The sequence below is a fragment of the Vombatus ursinus genome, unplaced genomic scaffold, assembly GCF_900497805.2.
Source record: "Vombatus ursinus unplaced genomic scaffold, bare-nosed wombat genome assembly UNPS02014903.1, whole genome shotgun sequence".
Taxonomy (NCBI): Eukaryota; Metazoa; Chordata; class Mammalia; order Diprotodontia; family Vombatidae; genus Vombatus; species Vombatus ursinus.
Window position 1 is genome coordinate 1360579 of NW_020954681.1, and position 27838 is coordinate 1388416.

The following is a 27838-nucleotide window of genomic DNA, read 5'->3' on the forward strand; positions in this document are numbered from 1 at the left end:
TCACAAAGGCTTACAACCACCTGAGCCCTCCCCTCCGCCTGCCCTGCTGGAGATATATGGAGGGTCCCTCTGATGCTTGCAGAGATCCATGAAGTGGATGTCCATGATGATGAGGAATTTCTTAGACAGTGAGCAAGGGGCCAGAGAGAGCACAGTAAAAAGACCTGGTGCTCTAGATCCACACTAGTCCCTATAATGAAGCCAGTCACACTGGTCTCAGAGTTGTTCTCCTCAATGCCCTCAGCTGTGCTGACACTCAAGAGGTGGTGTACCATGTCTTGCCCTGAGGTGTCTGGTACTAGTTTCAACTGATTGTTTTCCAGTGACATTTCCAAAGGGAGACATGAGTATGGGATGGTGGGAGCCCTGACCGGGTAGATTTCTACATTGGAGAATTTAACTTTACAGGCATGGGGATAGAAACAGCCTCAGAAGCCACAGTAATACTCACAGATGTACACATTACTATATTCCTGGAAGAAATCTTTTGAATGTTCAGCCACTCCTCCTGACGTGGGGAGTAGAACAGCGAGCACAGAGTGGGGCAGGTCACACTTCAGCATGTTGTACAGTCATTCTGGTTAAGTACTACCACCACATCCACCTCAAAAGCAGAAGCAGCATGTACCACCAGGGCCTGGTAGCCAGAACCTTTGACCCACCCGCAGGTGTTAATGACACAGCCACTGACAGAGGCTCTGTGGTTCACCTCATAGTGTTTATTGAAGATGTCTGCAAAGCATAATGTAATGTGATCTTATTGAAAGGCTTGATGTTGGTACCAGGCATGGTGGAGCCAAAATGATAGACCAGTCAGTGGGGCCTGGATAGAGAAACCCTCCTCTACATCAGTGGGTTGCTCAATGTAAAGGGCTCCCATTGTTCCAGGAATGGACACAGAGTCTTGGCCAATATCCAGCTCCATATAGGTGAGTCACCTGACTAGTTGCGCAGTGTAATTGAGTAACAGGCGGCACACTGTGAACTTTCCCACATATATAGGGCCAATTACCATCGCTCAAAGACCTCATTCTTCTTCCTCATGCTCTGTTTGCAGTCTCACTTGTTCCAGGGCTGTGTGAGTGTTATGATAAGATAACATGGGAGTGTCTTTGGAGACATAAGCCATCTTAGTGTGCCCACTCAGCTGGAGTAGGCTGTTGTGCTTAGCCATGGCGAGTGAAGACAGCCACTTTGGCACCTGCATCAAAAGTGAATTTTTTTGTTTCAAGTTAGTTCTGTGCCATAGATCTCTGCTGTGTCAGCCAGTAGTTCCAGCTGGGCTGATTGTGGAAGACCTCAACCTCAAAATGCAGTTCTATCTCTGATTCTAACTTGTACTTAGCTAGTGGCTTCTTTTCATTATTGGATTCCTATGCCTTCTTATCTTCTGTGTCGACACTGTTTTGGGAGCTGCACTGGAAACCAAAGCCCTCTCGGGCCCTTCTGTGAGGAAGAGGAAGCCAGAAGAGGCAATGCACCAATCATTTCCTGTTTACATATTTTTGATGATGTCTTTATACCATTTCTCCTGTCTAATTCCTTGGTTGCAGTGTGTTAGGGTCTGCTCATGTCCCTTCTGAAATACCTTGATGTTTCTATTTCCCTCCTGTGTATTTAAGGAATTGGCATAATTATTCTCCTAATAATGACTAGATTGCTCAGAAGTTCATTTTCATTCAGTTTAATCCAACAAGTATTTATTAAGGACTTACTATGGGCAAAGCCTTGTATTAGGCCCTAGGGATGCAGAGACAAGAACAAGACTCCTGCCCTTCAGGAGGTAACACTACCAAAATCAATCTTTTCTTTGACCCAAATTGGGTAGTTTCCCAAACTCTCCCCAAAGATAAATCTGTTCTATAGAACTCCGTGTGTGTATGTATGATTTTCTTTTTAAAAAGGACTTGAAGGTCATACTTGCATACTAAATTTATAGTAGGGTAAGTCTAGAACTGTACAATACTGACATTTGAGATCAAACTTTGGAGGTCTCTGCAGTAGAATGTGGTAGCACTTGATTTTATTTCTCCGTGGCAGAATGTTAGTCTAAAAGAATAACTATCTATGATTGTCTAGAGAACTGAGAATTGAAGTGACCTGCTCAGGGCCACATGGCCAGTTCGTGACCCATGTGGAGAACTTGAGCCAAAGTCTTCCCAGATCCAAGGCCAGCTCTGTTCCAACCCCTTCACATGAAGAAGGAGAAGTCATCCCTTCTAACAAGGGAACAAAGCAATGCATTGACCCATGTCTGGGAATGGTTATCAGGTTTCATACTCTAGTCTACTTTATCTCCCCTTCAAGGACATTATATTCCAGTCAAACTGGACTGTTCTTTATTCATATCCTCCCACTTGCTTCTTTGTGATTCTCCCATCTTTTTCCTGGAACGGACACCCCTGTTTCCATCTGCTGAAGTCTTTCTCTTGTTACAAGGATTAATTAAGGCACCATGTCCTCCATGAAGAATTTCCTGACACTCTCTAATCGTCCCCATCCAAGTGAGAGTACACTCTACATCATGAAATAACAAGTTAGCTTTAACAAACATTACCTCATATTTTTCTTAACATTTTCTTTGAATCTATCTTCTTTGTCTTATTGAATTTTCAGCTCCTGGAGAACAGGGCTTGTGTCCTATCTATCTTTTCTATTATCCCCTGCATCTACCGTAGTATCCTGGTTAACTTAATAGCTACTTAATAGCTCAGTGAACAGTAGCTACTCAATAACTGTTGGTTGAATTGATGTCACATCTAAACCTCATATTTAGCATGTCTAAAACTAGGCCTGTTATCCCCTCCTCAAATTTGCTTCCCTTTCTGACTTCACTATTTCATTGTGTCATTATCCTTGGCCTAGTCTCATGTTTGAAAGTTTCCTCTTCTTTCCTAGGCAAATGCTTGCTAGTTCTCCCTTTTTCTATATCCTGAATCTATCCCCACCTTTTCATTTCTACTACTACCACCCTAGTACAGGCCTTCATTACCAACTGTCTTGACTATTATAAGACCCTCCTAATAAATCTTTTTGTTTTCCTTCTTCTATCTTTTGATGCATATTTAATGCAAATTCCAAACTAATCATATGTCCCAGAGTTCCCAGGACCCCTAGATAGAGTTGCTATGGAGTCATGCTTTGGCATACTTCAACATTTTGATGACATCTCTTTGAACTTAGCTGTGGAGGCTTCTAGGAAGAGAAAGCTAGAAGAATGAAATTAGATCATCCATTTTGCAGCATGTAGGAAGAAGTGTCTCTGGCAGGATTGAAGTCTGATTTCTAGATGCTAGATCTCCTACTGACTCTTTGGGACTCTGGTAGAATGTGGTAGCAGTAGGATAGCATTCAGAACTGTTGGGATGCTCACTAATACACCCACCCTACTTCCTTCTAGATTTTAAGGGGAAGAGACTGAAAAAGAGGCAGCGGTTTGACCCTACCTCCTTCCCCATGTCCTACCAAAGCTGAAAGAATTTATATATGATGTCTGACTTCTGATTACCACACCTTGCATGGTCATATATGTCCCACATCTAATAATAAACGAAGAAAATGCAGCAACTTCCAAATACTTTTTTAGTATGAGGCACAAAGCGGAGAGGAGAAAGCACTGATCTGATAGGGAAGTCCAGAATCTAGATGATACATGATAATATCATACCCCGCAGGTAAATGCAAATTTCCATAAACAGAAGAACCTATAGGCAAAGAACCTTAATCACACACACACACATACACACCCACCCACACACACACACACCTTAGATGTAACAGAGATATTGTTCTTGTTGTCCATCTTTTGTTTTTGAAGGTGATCAATGATGTCACAGGGTGATGTCTTGATTTGCGTATGATTTGGATTTCAGTGAGGCAGAGTTGCACAAAGTCATCAGCCTCACTCTGTCTTCCAGAGTCATCCAAGTCCAGTGGCCAGACAAAAGTCAAGATGACTGGTGATGGCCTGGGATGCAGTGGATGACCTTGGATGATCTTTGATGTTTGACCAAGCTCTAAGTCAGGAGTATGGAACTTACAGCCTCACGGGCACATGTGGCATGTGGAGGTTTGAATCCAAACTTCACAGAACAAATCCCCTTAATAAAAAGATCTGTTCTGTAAAACTTGGACTCAGTCAAAAGGCTACACCCAAAGACCTAGAGGGCCACGTGTGGCCTCGAGGCTGAAGATTCCCCACCCCTGCTCTGAGTGCTTCACAGTGCCTGCTTTGTGGATGTTGGAAGAAATTGTTCTTATCCACTCAAGCCACCATGGGATCTCTTCACATGCTTGGGGGTAGATATCCCCCTAACTCACTAACAAGTTTAAGGCCTGTCAGTTAACCTTAACCTGGTTTAGCCCATCTGCTGAGATGTTTTTTTTTGTTTTTTTTTGTTTTTTTTTTTTTTTAACCAGGTGTGGCCACCATGAATGTTACAGCTTCTTGGAGCTACAGTTGAGAGTTAGGTGACAAATGGACACCAGAGTACTCAGCAGGCTTTCATACCAGAGGTACTAGACCTCCCTGAGCACCCCATATGCCCCTGTTAGCCACTTGTGGCTAATATATGCTGGACCTGTGAAGGACTAGCCTCCCATTAGATATTTGTACTTCACAAACCTAGGGCTGCCACTCGTATATCTTACCGGTGGGACACCCTGTGCTTTGTGATATATGGTAATGCTACACTTGGAGCAGCTGCTTCCTTCTGGAGATCTTGTTCCTGGGAAGTCTTTTTTTGTGATAGTTCCTTTTATTTTTCTTTTACTGTTACCTTCTCTCTTGTTCTTCCAGTTCTTGTTCCTCCACAAATAATGACAGATAATCTATGTCTCTAATTGTTTTCCCCATAAGCTATTGGAAAGTGGTAGATACCTCCAAGATCCCTTAGAGAATATGCTTAAATTGGTAAAGGGAAATGAAGGTGGTCTTTGCTTTTTCTTCCTTGGTCATAGGATTGTGATATTATCCACTAGATAAATCCAGAACTAAGAACCTACCTAGCAAAGAGCCTAAGGTATCTTAAACTCATGGCATAGAATATTAGTCCACGTGAGTTATTTTGTTTGAAGTCCCATAGTCTATATACATTTGTATCTTTCCATTCTTCTTTAGGACCTTCACCATAGATGGGGCATAGAAGTTGATAGACTCCACAATAATGCATTGATAAATAGGCCTCTCAGATAGTTTCTGAATTCTTCTATCAGAGATAAAGGAAATTTACTAGATCAGCCTGCAGTGGTCTTGAATCTTGGGCACATCCCACTTACCATCCATGCAGAAAGAATATACCTGTTTTCTGGGTAAGCTTCTTCTGCAACTGATACTTCCATATTTTGGTAGTAGGGAATCACTATGGTAAAATGCTTCAGGATCCACCCCTGATTTTGACTACCCATCACTTATTTCTATCACTCTTTGTGTCTCTTCTCTTGTAGTACTCTTAATAGGCTATCAAGCATTCATAGGCCTCCTAGTATTCTGTATAGACTATAATTCTTTCTCATTGACACTTGACTGAGGGTTCCTGGCTCTGACTAGACCAGAGCCTCAGTGTACGCTTATCTGTAGATACCAAGTTTATCTGGAGAACCTCAGGTTCACTTTGATGTATACTGGATGAGTAATCTTTATTACTCACTCCAACAAGTGTAAGCCCTTTCAAAGATTGTAAAGGTATTTTCTTCAGATGTCTCTGATACAAAAATTGGAATGTGATAGTCACTTGAGAGATTCTGTTAAGGAGAGCAGTATAGTCCTCATTTTTAACCTTTGTCATCACCTCTGCAAGGGACCCTATGAGTCCAGATCTGATGCATCTGTGCAGAATTGATGAACAATTCATTGCCACTTGGGATCCAGGTAAACTTTTCCCCTGGTCATATCCCCTTTTCTAATTCTGGATCAGAAAGTTTTAGCTTCTATAGTACTAAAGATTCATTTTCTTTACTGGTATATCCAATGTATATATGACCATTTAATTCATAATTATAGTAGAAGATAGGTCTGCTTCTCTGGATGTATCCAAATTTACTGGATGGTGATGCTCTTGTATCAGACCATCATGACCTCTTTTTCTTTGGTCCTTTCCCTTTCCAAGGAGAATGGTTTTATTTCACACCCCTACCTCTGTGGGTTTTTGCCTTCAAATTTGTACCTGTAGTGTGGCTTCCTTGCTTTACTGCTATGGCCCTAACTCAAGAAGATGTTTTTGGATTATTCAAGGTTGAGACCTTTTTTTATATAAGTACTATGGTCTTCCACCTCTGTTAGTGTTTGCCTCAGTTTGGCTAACTGGTAAGTGGCAGATATGTCTGAAGACCAATACTGTGCAGTTATAACTCAGCTTTGTCTCAGATCTCTAAGTGTTTGCTCCAGTCTGAGTGTATACCTTTTCTTAAGTATTACTGCCCATCTCTGTATTAATTTCTCTACATGGCAACCTAGTCAACTATAAAGTCAGAAAGCATTTTCACCTCCACCATTTTGCATCTCTAGGTTTTGCAACCATACTTGCTTTGTTCTGTAGTAATAATTCAGAGGGTTTCCCCACACCATCCCATCCTAAAATCACTGAAATTCAAATGGCCTACTCCAAAGACTTAGTCTAACCCTTGAACACGATCTCTAACATGATTTTATAAAGGCGTATTAGGAACGCTTTATTTTTTTTAAAATCTTGAGTGTGTGAAGACTTCCCCAGCGGAATGGGCAGATGAGAACACTTTGTTCCAGTGACCATGAAGGTGGCCGAAGCTTGCAAGCCCTGTGGAGTGCTTCCTCAGGCCATTGCTGGTCTTTCAGGATTTTGTCCTGCCACTGGCCTTTGATGGCTCTGGAAGAGAGTGAGGGTGATGACTTGTATACCTCTGCCTCACTTAAATCCAATTCACATGTGAGTCAAGACACCACCCTCTGAAGCAAAGGATGAGCAGCATTAACAACAATGCCTTGTTCTAGGCCATGTAGCCTTTAGTCCTTGTATAAATGCAAAAGATCTTTCTTTAAGGCCCTCTATCGATCTAGCTTTCTTTTATGATTCTGTTGATTTCCAAGAGTATGTCTAATACCCAGCTGATTCAAACTTTCCATGATTATTCTTTCAGAGAACATGTCTCCTGTCTTAAAAAGATCCCTGATAAGGTCCAATAGATGGAACAGGAGGTTTGGTCTAAGACTTACCTCATGAGAAGCATCATTTTTAGATTTAAATGTGACTCTCATTTTTTATTCTGGGAATACTTTCTTCACTCAGGTGAATTCCCACCTTTCTAAACAATTCTTCCTCCTCAGAAGCTGGTCTCCGGATTGGCTCCCAGGTTCTCCTGGCAGTGCGTCAGGAATGTTTGACTCATCAAATGGGTCACATAATTCATGGAACAATTCCCAAGAGGCCTCATATTGCTTGATGCTAGTTCACATTGCTCTTTCTTTCTCCAAGTCTTTTAGATTCTTTCAGAATGTTTCAGTAAGCTCTTTAGTCTTGTACTCTGCATCTACTCATCTACTGTCCAGCCCTCTATGGTTTTCAATATCTATAACACGGCTGTACAATTCAATAATTTCAGGACCCATCTTATTAAGAGATTGCGCCTCCTCATCTCTGCCTCCTGGATTCCCTGGCTTCCTTTAAGTCTCAAATAAAATTCCATCGTCTATAGGAAGCCTTTCCCAATCCCTTTTAAATCTAATACTTTCATTCTCTTGATTATTTATTTGTCCTGTATATAAGTTGTCTGTACATAGTTGTTTGCTTGTTGTATTACTATTAGATTGTGAACTCTTTGAGGGCATGGACTGTCTTTTGCCTTTTTATGTATCCCCAGTACATAGCACAGTGCCTAGCACTTAGTAGATGCTTAATTTTTTTCCAGAAAAAAGAAATTTATTTTTATTCATGTAACTGCAAATAGGAAATGAGAATGGGAGGTCCATGATAGTCTGGGCCATCACCATCTGCCTATTAGACATTTCCATCCTTCTACCCCTTCCTCCACTTTATTTTTTTTCTTTTTAAAATTTTTTATTGATTTATTTTTAGTTTTCAACATTCACTTTTATAAGATTTTGAGTTCTAAAATTTCCCCTCCCTCTCCTGCCCCTCCCCAAGATGGCATGCAATCTGATACATGCTATACATGTGCAATGATAGTAAACATATTTTCACATTAATCACGTTGTAAAGAAGAATCAGAACCAAAGGGAATAATCACGAGAAAGAAAAAAACAAAAAAAGAGCAAAGAGTGTGCTTCGATCTGCATTCAGACTCCATAGTTCTTTCTCTGGATGTGGATAGTATCATTTTCCATCGTGAGTCTTTTGGCATTGTCTTAGATCATTGCATTGCTGAGAGGAGCTAAGTCTATCAAAGTTAGTTATGGAACAAGTTGCTGTTGTTGTGTGCAATGTTCTCCTGGTTCTGCTCACTTCACTTAGCATCAATTCATGTAAGTCTTTCCAGGTTTTTCTGAAGTCCACCTGCTCATCATTTCTTATGGAATAATAGTATTCCATTACATTCATATGCCACAACTTGCTCAGCCATTACCCAATTGATGGGCTTCCCTTCAATTTCCAATTCTTTGCTACCACAAAAAGAGCTGCTATAAATATTTTTGTACATGTGGGTCCTTTTCCTGTTTTTATGATCTCTTTAGGATACAGCCCTAGAAGTGCTATCACTGGGTCAGATGATATGCACATTTTTATAGCCCTTTGGACATAGTTACAAATTGTTCTCCAAAATGGTTGGATCATTTCACAACTCCATCAGCAATGCATTAGTGTTCCAATTTTCCCACATCTTCTCCAACATTGATCATTTTCCTATTTTGTCATGTTGGACAATCTGATAGGCATAATGTGGTACCTCAGAGTTGTTTTGATTTACATTTCTCTAATCAATAGTGATTAGAGCATTTTTCCATATGACTATAGATAGCTTTAGTTTCTTCCTCTGAAAACTGCTCTTTCATATCCTTTGACCATTTCTCAATTGGGGAATGACTTGTGTTCTTACATATTTGACTCAGTTCTCTATATATTTTAGAAATGAGGCTTTTATCAGAGATACTGGCTGTAAAAATTGTTTCCTAGCTTTCTGCTTCCTTTCTAATCTTGGTTGCATTGGCTTTGTGCAAAACCTTTTTAATTTAATGTAATCAAAATCATCCATTTTGCATTTCCTAATGTTCTCTATCTCTTGTTTGGTCATAAATTATTCTCTTCTCAATAGATCTGACAGGTAAACTATTCTTTGCTTTCCCAATTTACTTACAGTATCACCCTTTAAGTCTAAATTGTGTACCCATTTTGACCTTATCTTGGTATATGGTATAAGATGTTGATCTATGCCTAGTTTCTGCCATACTCTTTTCCAGTTTTCCTGGCAGTTTTTGTCAAATAGTGAGTTCTTATCCCAGAAACTAGAGTTTTTGGGTTTATCCAACAGTAGATTACTATAGTCATTGACTGTTGTGCCTTGTGTACCTAACCTATTCCACTGATCCACCTTAGTAGATGCTTAATAAATGTTTATTGACTGACTGACTGGATACAGACAGAACCATAAAGAAAGACAATTTCTGCCCTCAAGGAACTTATATTCAGGTGGAGGAAGACAGCACACAAAAAGGAGCTAAGAAGAAACAGGGGGTGGTACCCATGTAGCAGGCATGTTGGCAAAGTCCTGAAAGTCAGAAGCAGCGCCAGGAAGGGAATGAAGCATAGCCATCCTGGGCACAACCCCCAAAAGGAGGCCTCAGGAGGAACTCACCAGTGCCAAGAAGGGGCTGGAGAGGCAGAGTGATGTTCCAAGGTGAAAAGGCTAGGGTAGAGGGTAGCTGAGGCATGGTGGCAAAGTCCTGAGAGTTAGAAAAAGGACTGGGAGGGGAAAGAAGACTAAATAAAATGAAATTTCCAGAGAAGGGAGGTGAAAAATCTCATTGTGGCCAAATGAAAAAAAAAACAATATGAAATAAGAAAAAGTCCCAGGATTTTAACTGTCACAATGGGAAAAAAATCAATGAAAAAGCACAAAGATGGTTAAAATTAACTGAGATATACAAGTTTAAGAGAAGTAAATGAGATCGAATTCTTCTAACACCAACAAAAGCTCAAAACTCAAAATCATCACTGAAATTTGTAATCAGTAGAAAAGATTAAAAACTTCTTTCAAGAAAAATAAAAACGTAATTCTCAATAATAGGAGAGAGCAATGAGAAAAGAAAAGGAATCATTGATAAAAAGATTAATTCCTAAGGATGAGACTCCACATGAAATGAGGTCAAGGACATAGATGTCCCATGTGTAGCATGACCAAATGCCATAAAGCATGGATTATCTTACTGGTAAGAGGGATGAGTGGCAGCTCTAGTTCTGTTCCAAAAGTCTTACATTTTAATAGCTTAAAACTGTATTAAGACTTTTGGGCCACCGTGTATAAATTATGGCCCTTTGCTTCTAGGTTCTCCTATTTATGGAAGCTTGCCTTTATCTAGAGGTATGATACTAATACATGTCTTGAATATGAAATTTCCAAATCAGATCATTATCCTTTCCTCTCCCTTTTGTGCCTGACATCAGACCGGGATTTGACAGTTCCTGGATTTTTTATATCATGGATGGCATGGTATAAACATGACAATACAAGTGGTATTGGCATGGGGGTAGGATAAAGTAAACAGTAAAAATAGGCAGTGGTCATTTTGATCACATCCAGGGAGATCAGAGCTCAGTCTCTCCTTTTCTTTCTCTTATAATCTAGCAGGAAGCAGGATAGGTCCAATAACAACCATTCTTTCAGTTCTGGGTGGTCCCTCCTTGCTGCACTCTACTGGCAGGATACATCAAGCACTGATAGGCACAAATCAGATGTGGTTGGAGCCAGCTACAGGCACTTCCTTTGTCACGACAGCTTCCTCTTCACTGAAGCCTCCAAAGCAAAATTTAAAATTCTCTACTTGGTATTTTAGGCCCTTGGCAATCAGGATGCCACCTGTGCTGTAGCCAGTGAGCTGTGTCCCCCATATCTGTACCTTTGTCTATACTGTTGTGAGCCTTTCTTTGCCTTACTTCTATGTTAGATTTTTACCCTTCCTCTAAAACCCAACACAAATGCTGCCTGTTCTATCAAACTTTTTCTGATTTCCCCCAGGCAGCAATGCTACTTTTCTCCTTTAACTTTACAAAGCATTTTGTTTTAAATTAGTGTTGTAATTATTTGTGTTTGTGTCATATCATTCCACTAGATAGCAGAGACCATGTCTTAGTTATATAAATTAGTCATTGAATTCCAAAGGCAAAGCCAGAAAAAGGTGTCAGAGACTGAGTCTTGATATAGTGTAGAAAATTTAGAAGGTACTTAACAGTACCTGTACTACTTTAAGGCATAACAACAAAAATAACAACAACATAGCTAACATTTACATAGTTGCTTTAAGTTTTGCAACCCATTTTGCAAATATCTCATTTTATCTTGACAATGACATTGGGAAGTAGTGCTATTATTATACCCATTTTAGAGATGAGAAAACTGAAGTAGAGGTTGGGATTTTCTCAGGTCATGTAACCATTATGAGTCAGAGGCCCAATTTGTACTCTCGTCTTCCTGACTCCATGTCCATCCCTCTATCCACTATATGATCTGTAAGGGATTATGAACAGGCTCCCAAAGTGGGCAATACCACCCCCTGGGGGACACTGGAATGAGCCAGGGAGGTGGTAGTAACTTCGGGTGCAATTACGGGGCATGTAATAAAAATAAGGGGGCAGTGGAAACATAAGGAAAGAAGAGAAGAAAATTTTGAAAAACCTTTCATACATGTTTCATCTGTTGTGTAACAGAGTTAAAGTCATAGTGGTTACCTTATTTTCCAAATAAACACACAAAGTGCAAGCTATAACTGATCAGTGGTCAAGTCCACAGACAGGTCTTAACAAGCAAGTGTTGGCAGGCCAGGGTATCACATATTGTCAGGAAGTCCAGCATGCATTGGCAGGAATATGTGCATGTAATGACTTGTTTACAATATGATATTATATGGTTACATGAAATAATATTGTGTCATCACAATCAGGAAAAAACACAAATTTACAATAAATTATTAAATTTAAGATGTCATTAAAATATTTTATATACTTTTGAAATGATACATATTTTTAAAAATCATTAAAGGGTTAAAGATTTCCAAGGAGATGCTAAGTAATTTTTTATAAAGGGGGCAGTAGGCCAAATAAGTTTGCGAACCTCTGTAGAGCCAAGTAATAGGATAGAGCCTAAGAACAGGATAGTTAATAACAGCAGCTCTAGCTCTAGTTTTGTCCATTAGAGTTTCCCCAGGGAGGGAGGATAGAAGACTGAGGCTATGGTTGGTAAGATCTAAGTCAGATTATGAATAGCAATGGATACCCAGTTATGGTGAATGGATCCCCTTAAAACCATCAGCAGTGACTCAGTGGCTACTGAGTGACTATCTCATAGTGTGCTCCCTCATGTAGGGTGAGGAAGGCCCAGGTCACTTTTCCTACTGGAGGAGGCTGCTGGTCTGCCATTGATCCCTGACATAGCACTAAGTCAGTACTTTAGCAAATAAACTCTGCATATTAGAATATATCTAACATCCTGTTCCTGCCTATTTTTTGCCATGGTAATGAATTTTCATGCAGCTGACCAGACTGTGGAGTATGATGTTAATTAATTGTGCGTTATGCATACAACAGCTAGCCAAATTAAGCCATTTAGTCTTAGCTTTTTAAAGTCATCATAGATCTTTAAGGAGATTTCTCACCTAAAAACAAGTATCTCACACACACACACGCACTAATCCAAACTTATGAATTTCTGCATGGGGATATTGTTTAGTTCTAAGGGCAGTGGGGTAGAGTGGAAAAGGGGTAGAACTGAGGTACAAAGTCTTCCTCTGCTGCTTATCCTCAAGAGGATCAAGCTGGGAGCAGTGGGGAGAAATTTCAAACTGGCAGGTTTAAGCTTGATATATGATGAAGCAGATAGAGTGCCAGGCCTGGAGTCAGGAAGACTCCTTCCTGAGTTCAAATCCAGTCTCAGACACTTAGTAGCTGGGTGACCTTGGGCAAGTCACTGTGCCCTGTTTGCCTCAGTTTCCTCATCTGTAAAATGATCTGGGGAAGGAAATGGCAAACCACTCCAGTATCTTTGCCAAGAAAACCCCAAATGGGTTGTGAAGAGTCAGACATGACTGAAAAACAGCTAAACAATAAGAACAATGCTTGATGTAAGGAAAAATTTCCTAATAATTAGACCAATCCAAAAATGCAATGGGCTGCCTCAGCAAGTCATGGATTTCAATTTTTAAAAAAGTCTTCTAGAAGAGTCTGGATGACCATGTATTGGCTGTATGGTTATTTGGGTAATAATATTGTTATGATAATAGTTAACATTTATATAGCACTTTAAGGTTTGCAAAGTTCTTTACAAATAGCACCTCATTTGGTGCTTACATAGCAACCCTGGGAGGTAGGTGCTGTTATTATCTTCATTTGATAGATGAAAGAACTGAGTGAAATGGACATTAAGTGACTTGCTCAGGGTTACATAGTAAGTATGTGAGACAGCATTTGAACTCAAGTCTTCTCAACTCCAGGTCTGGTGGTATATCCATGGGGCCATCTAGCTGTATGTATCTTATTCCTCTCTGTACATTATAACGATAATATAAAGAACAGTAATGATGTGTGAATGAGGAAGAAATAAAGTGCTAGGAGACTTTGGCTAAACTGTGATTTCAAATATTTCCATTTTTCTAAATTATATCTAAAGTGACATTGTGAGATCACTCTGGCCTACTCCACTGATAGGGGAATTTCTTAGGCTCTCCTTCTTCTGTAATGTCCTCCAGCCCTGAAGGCAAGTCTGGCAGCAAGGTTTGTTAAGAAGCCTTCTGAGATTTCTTTCCTAATCAGAAACAGTTTGGGGAGCAAAAGAGAATGTTAAACAGAATAGGAAGGAATACATTCTTTAGTAATGCAAGGATCTGTAATTTTGTTCCCCTGGGTACTTCCTCTGTTGACTCAGATCACAAGTCCTGTGAGCCTCAGTAAATGGTTGGAAAGACTTGCTGTGACTGGAAATATTCAGCACCTTGTGCTCACCGTGGTCCACAGATGGCAGTCAATCAACAGGTATTTATTAAGCATTTACTCAATGCCAGGCACTGTACGAGATGCTGAGGATAGGAATATCATAAATGAAACAATACTTGCTTGCAAAGACAATTCGGAAATATTTAAATATATACGGTATAAATAAAAAGGGCGTGTAACAAGTGCCCTGAGGAGCTTATCTCAAGAGGAGGCAGATGGACAGCATCTGGCTAACATGCCCCTCAAAACTCTTGGGGGAGTACCTCCAGGGTTTGGGGGAACCTTTTTTGTGCTCATAGGTCCTCACCAGTGTACTTTTCCTCACAATTATCAATCAGATGACTGAAAGTCAGCCCTTCAATCCTTCTGGTGAAAAAGCAAAGCAACGAGACTTGGTGTTTGTGTTCACAGCACTGCTCTGCAGGCTCCAGGGGTGGGGCTGAGGCCTCCCTCCCTCTAACCTCCTTCCTCTAGGCTCAATCAGGTCGCCAGTGCTAGAGCAAAATCAGCATAGCGTTCAGAGGGGAGTGGGGTACTCTACCTTCTCCCTTTTTCTTCTACTTTGGACCCACACAAACAGGCTGAATTTCATTTTCTTCTAACTAAAAACGATAAGAAAATCAAGTTCTCTAGCTCAAGAATGAAGTTTAGTCTGTCTAGACTTCCCTAGACCAAACGAAACTCTCCCCAAAAGGATTTACGTCTTGGGATTGACTAGAAGCCACCCTTAAATGAAAAAAAAATCCCACCAATTTAACTTGATGCTTGTGAATTGTCTCTGGGTCCTGGGGTTGGGGAGAGGAAGGGTGGGACTGGGACATTTTGGTCTTTCCTTCTTCTGTTAAATCTAGCCCCTCTTAATACCCACACTTACAAAGCTGGTTTAATACCATAAAATTCCTTTGAGTCTCTGCAACAACCTAGGATAACCCAAAATTTCTCCAGGAATTCCAGAAACACATAGGAAAGCCCCCAGAAGTCCAGACAACATTTCTGGGCATCCCTTTCCACACAGGACACACCAATAATCCTCTGGATCCATGAAACAATTTAGGGCAATTCAAATTTTCTCCAGGAATCCCTGAATTCAGTGAGAAGTTCAGACAAAATCTCTAGGTGTTCCTTTCTAGAAGGTAAACCAAACTTTCTCTAGGGGTCCCTGTTACATAGGCAATACCCCTAGAGGTCCAGAAAAAATTTCTTAAGGGACCCTATTCCAAAAGGATACCAGAAACTACCCCCAGTGGGTTGCAAGGACAATTCAAATGGCATTTCTTACTCATCCTTCACAGGAATGAGTGGGCTAACTTAAAGAAACATACTTTTTCTGTGGACCTGCAGCCCATAATGATGGTAGACAAGCTACATGGACTCCTGTCATAAATGTGGTGAGCATTCTAGGTCTGCTTTAAAGTTTCATATACATATACGTATGTGTGTATATACATACTTTAAAGTGTCTCTCCCTCTCCTTCCCTCTCCCCATTCTCTTCCCCTCTCCTTCCCTGTCTCCCTCCCTGTCTCTCTCTCCTTCCCTCCCTCTCCCTTCCCTCTCCTTCCCTCTCCCTTTCCTTCCCTACCCTCTCCCTCTCTCTCCCTGAATCTTTTCCAGCTTGTTAAGACTAGTCAGAGCTATCTTTGTGCTAACATAGCCTTTGAGGATCAAGGGTAACTCCTGTACCATCGTAAGATGTAAGAGTAGAACTGTTCTCCCTTCCATGGATGGTAGAATATGACAACTACACTCCCACCATCAACAACAGTAACGGCAATAATAAAGAGCTTCAAATTGTAGTTTTGAAGAGAGGCAGAATGATAGCGTGGTGGAAGTACTGAAATTGGAGTCAGAGCACCCGAGTTCGAATTTCAGCTCTGCCCCTTATTTTGTCTGTGTGACCTCGAGCAAGTCACTTAACTTCTCTGGTCCTCAACTTCTGCCTCTGTCAAATGCAAACATTGGATTGCATAGCATATAAAGTCCTTCTCATTCTCAGTCTATGATCCATCATTCTAGATTGGCCAAATTGTTAATGTGTACAGGGTGCCCCAAAGAAAACAAATAAGCTCTCATAGCTTAAAACTGCACTAAGACTTTTGGGACACCCAGTGCATGTCTCTCATCCCCCACTCCACCCTCCCCAGCCTTCAGCTTCAATGCCTGGTGAGCTCAGTTCTAGGAAATTTTTAGGGTGCAAGGAACTAACTAGGTTTCACCTAGGAGTTTGTAAAATTTTCTTTTTCTCTGTGTTGTAAGAGAGCAAAATCCAGTGTGTTCTGCCTTTGATAATGATGTATATGACCAAAATGATGGGAAATGGATCCAAGCAGCCCTCATATTTCCCTCTGGAATATTTCTACTCAGAGTTTAGCTGACTTCTGCCTATTTCCCCTTCACCCTGGACATCTGGATGTTTTTATCCCTGTCTGAAAATTTGATTACCGGGGTATGCCCTATAATCTCATTATTTCTTAATCAAGCTTTTGTATCTGGAAAGCTTCTGCACTCACTATGTTTCAGGAATTATGGGAAAGAAATGTGAAGTCTGTGAGTGAACCATGATGACAATATTGTTCTTCTCTTTGACACGTGCCTCTGTTGATTTAGTAGAAAAAGAACTCATAAAATATTAAGATAGCACATGAAACAAATTCCATAAATAAATTTGGAAGATAAAATATTTACAAGTTTTCTATATGCTGCTTATACCCTCTTCCCTTTGAATATACATTTAGAAGATCAGAGCTGTAATTCAAATGAGACTTTTTTATAAAGCTATCCTTTAACTTTACTAGAATTTGTTAAGGAATAAAATATCTTTCCCCACAGGTGAATAGACTGGTGTGTCTCTCTCACTGGTGCTGGGAGGTTTTTCTACAAATGATTTTTGTTTGCAAAGCATAATATGCTGTAATTGAAAAGCCCTAGATTTGGAGTCAAAAGACCTGCATTCAAGTTCCAACTATGCTGAAGCCAACTAAGTAAGCTGTGCAGCCAGTGGACAAGGCTCTTACCCTCTCTGCAGCTCCTCTCTATGTTTTTGTAGATGATCTCTGATGTCCCTTTTATTTCTAAAATCCCGTGACTCTAAATTTCCCAACTTCTGGGATATAATCTATTCCTCATCTAAAGTTTACATAGAATATTAACATTTGCAGCAATCCATTTAGGAGATAGGTTTTACTCACACCATTGATTCATTTATTCAATCTTTTATCATTCATTTGCTCATTCAGCAAGTGGTTTTTGAGCTCTTATTTAGGGCCAAGCACTGTACTAAGTTCTCTGGAAGATACAAAATAAATTAAAATCTCTCCTCTTAAGTAACTTAGCTCCTTCCCATCTCTTCCTGTTGAGTTATTTGCCATCACTCCAATCTCTATACTTGGTAATCTTTCCTACCTTTGAAGCCAAACTCATGATGCCTTTCCTGGTCATCTCAAGCAGGAAGTGATCTCATTCCCTCCCCACTTTTAGTGGCATTTTGCTCATTTGCATTTAGCCCATTCTGCCTTGTATTAGAGTTATTTGGATATATATCTTTTCTTCCTTTATTAGATTGTGAGCTCTTCAAGGTCAATGACTTTAGTCAATCAATCGATAAACACGTATTTATTTTTGTATTCCCAGTAGTCAGCTTAGGGCCTTGGGCATCATAAGCTCTTAATTACTGTTTGTTAAATGGAAAGAAGTGGAGTACAATTTATATACATGTAAATAAAAGACATTTGGGAAGTCATCTCATTAAATTCAACAACAACAACAAAAAAGCATCTACTCCATGCCGGACAATCCGGTTCTGGGATAAAAAGACAAGATGAAAAATAGTCCCTGCCCCAAAGAGGTCATTCTACTGGTGTGACAGGATTATAGTTCAAAAGATGGAAAGAACCTCAGAGGCCACACGTAGTCCAACCTCCTCATTTTACATCAGAATAAACTGAAACCCCAAGAGGTGAAGTCACTTTTTTAGGGTCATTGGAAAGGATGACACAGGATCCTAGATCTAGAATTGAAATTGATTTCAGAAGTCATCTCTTCCAACCTTCTCATTTTACAGATGAGAGAAATGAGGCCCACAGGGGTGAATTGACTTTCCACATGAATATTTAACTAAATATGAAGTTTTAACAATTATCGGACAAAATAGTACAGTGGAAGAAGTGCTAGATTGAAGTCAAAAGACCTGGGTTTACCTTTCAGCTCTTCTATTTATTACCTGGGTAGCACTGGATAAGTTGCTTCGTCCCTCAGTCTTTGTATGACTAGTTTAGATGGCCTCTGAGGTCCTTTACACAAAGGAATTTGAACACGGAAAGAGTATAATAACTGGGGTTATTAACAAAGGTGGCCCCCAGCTGTGCTTCTAATATTCCTTGCTACTGTTTTTTTTAATTAAATTTATTATTTATTTTTAAAATTTATTTTTTAAAAATTTGAGTTCTAAATTCTTTCCTTCCCTCCCACCCCTCATCTACCCATTGTGAAGGCAAGAAAGATAATATCAATTATACATGTGAAATCATGCAAAGCTTATTTCCGTATTAACCATATTGCCAAATATAAAGAAAGTGAAAAAATTGTGCTTCAATCTGCATTCAGACTCCATCAGTTCTTTCTCTGGAGGTGGATAGCATTTTTCATCAAAAGTCCTTTGGAATTGTCTTGAATCATTGTATTGATCAGAATAGCTAAGTCATTCACAGTTGATCATCCTATAATATTACTGTTACTGTGCACATTGTTCTCCTGGTTCTGCTCATTTTACTTTGCATCAGTTCATATAAGTCTTTTCAGGTTTTTCTGAAACCATCCTGCTCATCATTTCTTATAGCACAATAGTATTCCATCAAAGTCATATACTACAACTTGTTCAGCCATTCCACAATTAATGGGCATCCCCTCAATTTTTAATTCTTTGTCACCACAAAAAGAGCTACTATAAATATTTTTGTATATATGGGTCCTTTTCTTTTTTCTTTGATCTCTTTGGGACACAGACCTAGTAGTAGTATTGCTGGGTCAAAGCCCTTTGGGCCTAGTTCCAAATTGCTTTCTGGAATGGTTGGATCCTTTCACAACTTCACCAATAGTGCATTAGGGACACTAATGTCCCACTTTTTCCATATCCGCTCCATCATTTGTCACTATCATTTTCTCTCATATTAGTCAATTTGATAGGTGTGAAATGAGACCTCAGAGTTGTTTTAATTTGCATTTCTCTAATCAGTATGGATTTAGATTATTTTTTCATGTAACTATAGATAGCTTTGATTTCTTCTTCTGAAAACTGCATGTTCATATCCTTTGACTATTTATCAATTAAGGAATGATTCCTATAGATTTGACTCAGTTCTCTATATACTTGAGAAATGTGACCTTCATCAAAGAAACTTTCTATAAACATTTTCCCCAGATTCCTGCTTTCTTTTCAACTTTGGCTGCAATGGGTTTGTTTCTGCAAAACTTTTTAAATTTAATGTAACAAAAATTATCCATTTTCCCTCTCATGATCCTCTCTATCTCTTGTCTGGTAATAAATTCTTCCCTTATCCATAGATCTGATAGGCAAAATTTTCTATCATCCCCTAATTTGGTTATGATATCACCATTTATGTCTAAATCATGTACCCATTTTGATCTTCTCTTGGTATACAGTGTGAGATGTTGGTCTATATACCTAGTTTCTGCTAAACTGCTTTCCAGTTTTCTCAGAAATTTTTGCCAAATAGTGAGTTCTTGCATTGTTGTTATTGTAACGTGAGATTTAGAGATCTAGGATACCCCCAAATATTTAGAGTATGAAATGACATTGTTGAAGCTAAATGATTTTGTAAATGATTACTGAAGTATGTTTATCACATATAAATTAAAAAGGCCACAGAGAGAAGAGTTTTACATTTGCATTATAATACTGAAAAAGCAGAGTATATATACTGTACATAGAGAGAATGAGAATAAGAACAAGATCTAGAAGGAGCCACTGAAGTAATCTAATCTAATTCTTTCATTTTATTAATTATTATTTTTAATTTTGAAATTATAATAATTTTTTATTCTGAATTTAACAAATACCAAATAAAGTGATCTTTTCTATATACTGAGTAGAAAAGGATAAGAGAATTGTAAAGTAATTCCCTCATTTTACAGATAAAGAAACTTGGATCCAGAGGTATTAAGTAACTTTCTCAAGGTCATAAAAACAACAAATATAATCTTTCAACTTTTCAAGGTTGTTTAGTTGGCATTTCTTTTCCACATGTGTAACAGTAATTCAGTACCTCACTGCCTGAAGAACGTGTACGTTCCATTCGTCCCTCATGGTTCTCTGGTACCCTGGAGATTCAAGGTATTTTTCATCTCTGCCATTGGTTCAAGCCCCTACCAGTTGTGTTACTCCAGGTTTAGGAGTCCAAGCACTCTGGGTTCCATTTAGGTACTTAATAGATTAACTTTTACAAAGGAATGTTTACTCCTAAGGTATAGAATTAACAAAAGCAAACATTTAATTGCCCTAACACCAGGATAATCTCTGCTGAACTAGTAGCAACATCCCACGTGTAATCCTTATTTCAATGTGTCTATGTCTGGAACTCCTAGGTCTAAGCCTCTGTTCCTTGTACCTAGAGATTAAAAAGACAAATGAAACAGACAAAAACTCCAGTCCCTTTTCTCAGGGCCACAGGACTTAATGGGTAGGGAAAGGCAGCTTTCTTCCCCTACTCAGCTTAGTGCATGATGTCCATCCTTTGGATGAAGAAAATCTTTACCCCTGGATGCCGCTGGAAATAGAGTACAAAGATGTTTTTTAAATTAGGTTTTTTTAATTAAACATTGTATAACTAGCCTGCCTTTGTTCCAGACCTTCGATGGTATTTGTTGACCTGATTTTAGTCCTTTGCCTCAATTCCTTATCAGTGTTCCATTCTTATCTTTCATTTTGAATTTGATACCAGGCTAGGTTTCCTATAAGAAGCCCTAATGACTAATGAGAAAGAGACAGGGAATGAAACATCCGTAAAGGGTCAAAGATCCAGGAGCCTTGGGGAAATCGAAGGATTGGTGCCAGGTTGTAAAAAAAGCTATAATTGCAAAACAGAGGAGTTTGTATTTTATCCTAGAAACCACAGGAACTTTTTTTGAGCAGGAGAATGACATGGTCAAGTCTGTGCTTTAGGAATATTAATTTGGCAGTTGTGTGGAGGATTGGAGAAGGTAGAAATTTAAGGCAAGGGGAACAATTACTAGGTCACTATAATAGTCCATATGAAGATCTTGGATTAGGGTGGTGGCCATGTGAGTGGAGGGAAGGGGAAGGATTGCCAAAGACTTTGTAGAAGTAGAATCAACAAAACTGCTCTTATAAGTTCATGAGTTTGAGGTCCAGATAGAGGTTTTCTGAAGGTAGGTGGTAATGGGGGCCTGGAGTTCAGAAAAAAGGCCAGAACAAGAAATAGAGATTTGGGAATCAACTGCATAGAGGTAGTAGTTGAATCTGGAAATAAATGAGATTTCCAAGAAAGAGAGTGTGAAGAGAGAAGAGGACTAAATGAAGACTCTTGGGAAACACCTATGAGTAAAGGTATTGGAATAGAAGGAGGGAGAGTCAGTTTAGGAGACAGAAAAGAAACAGAGAGGTAGAAGGACATCCAGAAGAGCCTCTTAAGTAAAGGAAGCAGAAAGTATCCAGTAAGAGGAGGTGGTCAAGAAGACCAAAAGCTGTAGAAATGTTAAGAAACATGAAGATTGAAAGAGGCCATTGGATTTTTTATTAAAAAGTGAGTACTGACCGTAGAGCATTTTTAGTTGAGTAGTATTAATAGAAACCTTATTGTAAGGGATTGAAGAGAAGTTGGGTAGTGAAAAAGTGGAGATAACAGGCGCAGACAACATTTTGAAGAAGTTTAGCAGTGGTGAAGGGGAAGAGAAAGAGAAAACAGTAGCTAAATGAGCAAGAAGAACCAAGGGAATGATTTCTTTTTTTTTTTTTTAAGATTGGAAAGATCAAAGCATGTTTGTAAATCCAGACAGGAGAGAACCAGTGTTGGAGACTGAGGATTCATGCGAGGCTGATTGATAATATAGTGGATAGGACACTGGACTTAGAGTAAGGAAGGTCTACCTGCATTCAAATCCTATCATTTATTTATTAGCTGTGTGACATTGGGCGAGTCATCTCATTTCTAGTCTAAGTTCCCTCTTCTTTAAAATGAGTATAATAGTACACACCTCACAAGGGTTGTTGTGAGGGCCAAACAAAATAATATATGCAAAGTGCTATCTAAATGTCAGCTATTTTAATGAGAGAGAAGCAGTGACTGCTGGAAGAAGTGGAGAGAAAGGGATGAAGGATGTGGATAGAGAGAAAATTAGACTTACTGGGTAATGGGGCTAGCTCTTATGTAATTGGAAAGAAGCAGGATTGAGAAATTGGTGATATCGACAACATTGAGGAATGGGGTGGAGAAGTTGAAAGAGTTCATCTTACATGACCTCAGTCTCCTCAGGGAAGTAGGAGACTAGGTCATCTGCTATAAATATGGGAATGGGACTCATGGCAAAAGGAAAATGTTTGGAACAGACCCTGTGGAAAATGAGATAAATGTAGTTTAGAATTATTGCCCGGTCCCAGCAAGAGCCTAGCTGACATCATTATTAAATGTTTGCTATGTGCAAAGCACTGGGAGTAGGAATAGAAAAGCAAGACAAGTCCCTGTTCTTAAACAGCTCACATTTTGTTATTGCTGTTGTTGATCTTTCATTTTCAAAAAGTACCAATGACATCACAGGATGATGTATTTGAAAATCAAAATTTGTCTTCAGCTCTGGTCTTTTCCTCAAGAATGCTTGAAAGTCCTCTATTTCATTGTATATACATTTTTTTTTTCCTCTGAAGGATTATACTCAATTTTGCTGGGTAGATGATTCTTGGTTTTAATTCTAGCTCATTTGTCTTTCAGAATATTATGTTCCAAGCCCTCCAGTCCTTTGGTGTAGAAGCTGCTTAATGCTTTGTAATCCTGACTACAGATCCATGATATTTAAATTGTTTCTTTCTGTCTGCTTACAGTATTTTCTTCTTGACCTGGGAGCTATGGAATTTGGAATAATATTCCTGGGAGTTTTCATTTTGGGATCTCTTTCAGGAGATGATCAGTGGATTCTTTCAATTTTGATTTTACCCTCTGGTTCTAGAATATATCAAGGCCATTTTCCTTGATAATTTCCTGAAATATGATGTATAGATTCTTTTTTCTTGATTATGGCTTTCAGGTAGTCCAATAATTCTTAAATTTTCTCTCCTAGATCCATTTTCCAGGTCAGTTGTTTTTACAATGAGATAGTTCACATTTTCTTCTATTTTTTCATTCTTTTTAATTTTGTTTTATTGTTTCTTGATGTCTCATGGAATCATTAGCTTCCACTTGCTAAATTCTAATTTTTAAGGAATTATTTTCTTCAGTAAGCTTTTGTACCTCCTTTTTTATTTGGCCAATTCTACTTTAAGTTCTTCTCTTTGGTGATTTTTTTGTATATCTTTTTCCATTTTTTGTGTTTCCTTCCCCAAGTTGTTAAATTTTTCATGATTTTCTTACATCAGTCTCGTTTCTTTTCTCAGTTTTTCCTTTACCTTTCTTTTGAGCTCTTGTAGAAGTTGTTTTTGGGTCTGAGATCAATTCATATCTTTATTTGAGACTTCATGTGTAGACATCTTGACATGGTTGTCCTCTTTTGAGTTTGTGTTTTGATCTTCCTTGTCACCATATAGCTTTCTATGGTCAGGTTCTTTTGTTGTTGTTATTCATTTTTTTTAGCCTACTTCATGACTTTTAAAGTTGGTCTCAGCTCCTAGGGTTGTAGGGAACTGTCTCAAGCTTCTTACACTGGGGGTATAGGGCCTAGCCACTGGCCCGCTATACTGGGATTTGCCAGTCATCATCACTAACCTGCTGGGGTGCAGCCTGCTAGATGCTGCCTGCACTAGGTTGCATTATCCTTTTACCTAAATGTGACAGACCTTTCCTGCCAGCCTTCTAGGTTGTCTTGGGCTGGAAAATTGTTTCACCCTGTCCTTTTGTTGGTTCTGTTGCTACAGAATTTATTTTGAGACATCTTATATTTGTTTAAAGGTGAATTTGGGAGAGTTCAAGTGAATTCCTGCCTTATTCAGCCATCTTGGCTCTGCCAAATCCCTTGGGATGATGTTATGAATTGTGGGTGAATTGACCTTAAGTGAGGCAAAGTTGCACAAAGTTGTCAGCCTCACTCTTCCAGAGTCATTGAAGTCCAGTGGCAAGACAAAAGTCAGGACTGCTGACGATGGAATAGGATGCAGTAGATGACATTGGAATCTTTGAGGTTTGACCAAGCTCTAAGCACGCCATGCCTGCTTCAGCAGCCTTCATGGCCACTGAAACAAATTGTTCTTATCTGCCTGTTGTTCAACCCGGGCAAGTTTTCACATTCTTGAGATAGACGTCCCCCTAACTGTTGGTTACCATCAACATGGTTTAGTCTGTCTACTGAGACAGTTTTATCAGGGTGTGGTCACTTCACATGCTATATGGCTTTGTGGAGCCACAGGGGAGAGATGACAGGTGAACAGCAAAGGTGAATGAGCAGCCCTGAAAAGGGCTAGGTAAGCCCTCACACTAGAGGAGCTACTCCACCCAGAACACTCCATACACTCAGCTCCCATTTTAATAGAAGAGACAAGACATAGAGGAAGTTTCAGCTTGAAGTCAGACGGGAAGGTCCTTTGGGTATAGTAGTAAACCAGTGGTGATGAATCAGCCTTTGTGGGATCTCCATTGAGAAAATCATAGCTGTTTCTGACGTAAAGTCATTCGACAGTGCCAAGAACTTTGGTGGGAAGAATTTTTCTTTTTTGGTTCTTCATTAGCTTTGGCTGCTGAGGAGGCAGAGACCAGTGGCTGGGTTATTTGTCCCCAAAGGTTGCTTCACTGGCTGGACTGAGGGGCTGGTGGTTTGGGAAGTGCTGCTTTGTGAAGGCTATTGGGATTACCTGCCAATTGGGTGCAGTTGGTGTGCTGTGATGCTGGGCCTCTCTTCTCTAAGTGTTGTCCTGCTCAGTGATGGCTGCAGGGGACAGGCAGGAAAGCATGACTGCTAGGAAGAGGCTGCCATTTCCAGGGTTCTTGGGCAGAAAGTCCTGGGCTTTGTCCACCAGCATCTGAAGTGAGGTGGTGATGAATGTGTCACCAGTGGTTTGAGCTGTGTGGCACATGTCCCCTTTCTCTCCTTCAGGGTGCTTTCTCTCTCCAGCTATGCTGAATAACTTGCTCCTTTGCTGGCAGTTGGTCAGCAGCTAATGTTGGTGGTGGCAAGGATGGCTGCCTTTTCTCCTCAAGGATTGCTTCTCTGGATGATAACTTCAGGAGGGTAGGGAGTTAGGCTGGAAGAAGGGCTGGTGCTCTGGAGGTGCTGTTTGTGGTTATGGGGCAGGAAGTTGTAGTGGGTAAAAAAAGCTCAATTGTGCCTTTCTTCATTGATCTCTGAGTAGCCCAGGAATAGAGAAGTTGGTAAGGGGGCTCTCTCAGGAATTAATATTTTACAAGACGGGCATCTGGGTGGGGCACTGAAGTTAGGAAAACATGAGTTCAAATATATCCTTCAACATTTCCTAGCTGTGTGATTCTGGGCAAGTAATTTTAACCTTTGCCTGCCTCAATTTCCTCCTCTGTAAAATGGGGATAATGATGGCAACTACTTCTCAGGGATGTTGAGGATAAAGTGAAATGTTTAAAAAGTGCTATATAAATACTTGTTATTTATTATTATTACATCACAGCTATTTCAGCTTAAAAATTAAACTAATCAGACAGAGAAGTGGAGATGGGGGGTGGGTAGGAGATGTTGCCCTATAAGGATCACCTTGTAGAGGGAGTTAGAGGGGGGTTTCCAGGAACTTTCAGTTCAAGGAAGGCAGCAGAAGAAAGGCGGTCGCCAAAGCTTGAGGATGCAAAGGGAGGTGGGAATCTAGCAGAAGTTCCTCCAAAGAGAACAGGCATAGAAGGGACTTGCCAGGCTATGGGCTTGCATTAGAACAAAGAGGAGCAGGATTGTGGACAGTGGGGAGGTGGAGGGGGCTAGGTTAGGGCGGGCTGTTTTCACCTGGGATTGGTAGGCCCCCAACAGAGCAGTAAGTCATTGGTTTCCTTCCCATGTTTGCGTTTAGGAGTGCCTTTAAGAGGAGCTCCATGCCTCCCCTTGCTCAGCCTGGGATTGCCACCTAGGACTGCACGAGATCTGAATAAGGGTACGCCAGCCTAGCCAGCCTCCTTCAAGTTCTCCTTGACTGGATGCAGAGGACCCAGGATTGCTAGACTGCCGAGCCAATCGGAGCTACCCCCTCAGCATACTTCTTATACTGTCTCTTCCCTATGGGCTGGAGTTCCTGAGGTGGGTAAGCCAATCAGAGCCACCGTCCAGCCTACTCCCTGTACAAGGGGCTCGGGACTCCTGGTCCGGGTGGTCTGTCAAGAGGCAGGGGAGTGAGGAAAGGCAAAAGCTTTGAAACCTTTCTGTTAATACTAGAGTTCAGTGGAAGGGGCTGTGGTCTGCTCAGTTCCTGCGAGGAGGTGGGAGTTGTATTTGGGAGGCTAGCCTCCTTGGGTGCTGGGGTTCCTGTCCTCATCCCGGGATTCAGGTGGCTGGGGGTGGATCGTTAGCTGGTCCTGGCTGTTTGTCGGTATGAGGGAAATCACGATGTTCCCTTCACCCCTACTAGCCTTACCATGAAAAAGCCTAGCCCGACTTGGCCCTGCCGCCTTACTGGACCAGTGCTGCCTTCGATGCAGGGGTGGGGGAGGGGCCAGGTGGAGCGAGCCTCTTGGGAGCCCTGATCTTCCAGCCTGTTCCCAAGGTGATTCACGTTTGTGACTTTAAGCAGGAATAAATAGCTCTGGGTGACTTGCTATATTAAAGGCTAAACTGAAGCCTGGTATTGCAAGGCCCACTTCCTTGCTACTTTTCTTCCCCTCTGCTTTCCTGGAGGTTCTAGACATTCTGCTCCTCCAAATCAATTTCCTTATTTCCTTTGGCCAGCTCTATGAAGTAACCTATTTCTTGTTAGTTCAGTAGAAATCTGTAAATTAACTGAGGTAATGTCATCTTTATTTCAGTGACCTGGCAAAACAGTGAACAGTGATCATTTCTTCAATTGTTGGTCTTCATCTATTTCTGTAAATAGTGCCTTGCATGTGTATATGTAAGCCCCTGTGTGTGTCTTGGTAGGTTAGTGCTAAAATACCTGTTGTCTTTTGTAGTTACTTGAAATGGGATTTCTTTTTGTTTGCTGGGGTTTTGTAAGTAAAAGGTATGTTGGTGATTTCTGTGGGTTTTATTTTGTAGTCTGCTATTGATTTGTTTCAAGTTATTTTCCCACTGAAATCTCTGGGGATCTCTAAGTAAAAATTCTCATTCTCATTGTCATTTTCTCTCTCTGTCTCGGTCTCTCTCTATCTCTCTGTCTCTGTCCCTGTCTCTCTGTCTGTCTGTCTCTGTCTCTTTACCTCTCTCCAACCCTTTAAACCATCATATTGCTTATGAAAAGGGATAATTGCCCTTCCTTTTTGCTTTATTTCCCAATTTATTTCCTTTCTTATTACTACAGTTAGTATTTCTAGAACTACATCAAATAATAATAGAGACCAATGGACATTCCTGCTTCCTCCCACCCCCCATCTTA

At 40.2% G+C, this 27838-nt stretch overlaps 1 pseudogene; it reads right to left on the reverse strand.

Moving 5' to 3' along the window:
- Positions 1 to 25375, reverse strand: LOC114028940 (annotated as a pseudogene).
- Between the last annotated feature and the right edge of the window lie 2463 nt (positions 25376 to 27838).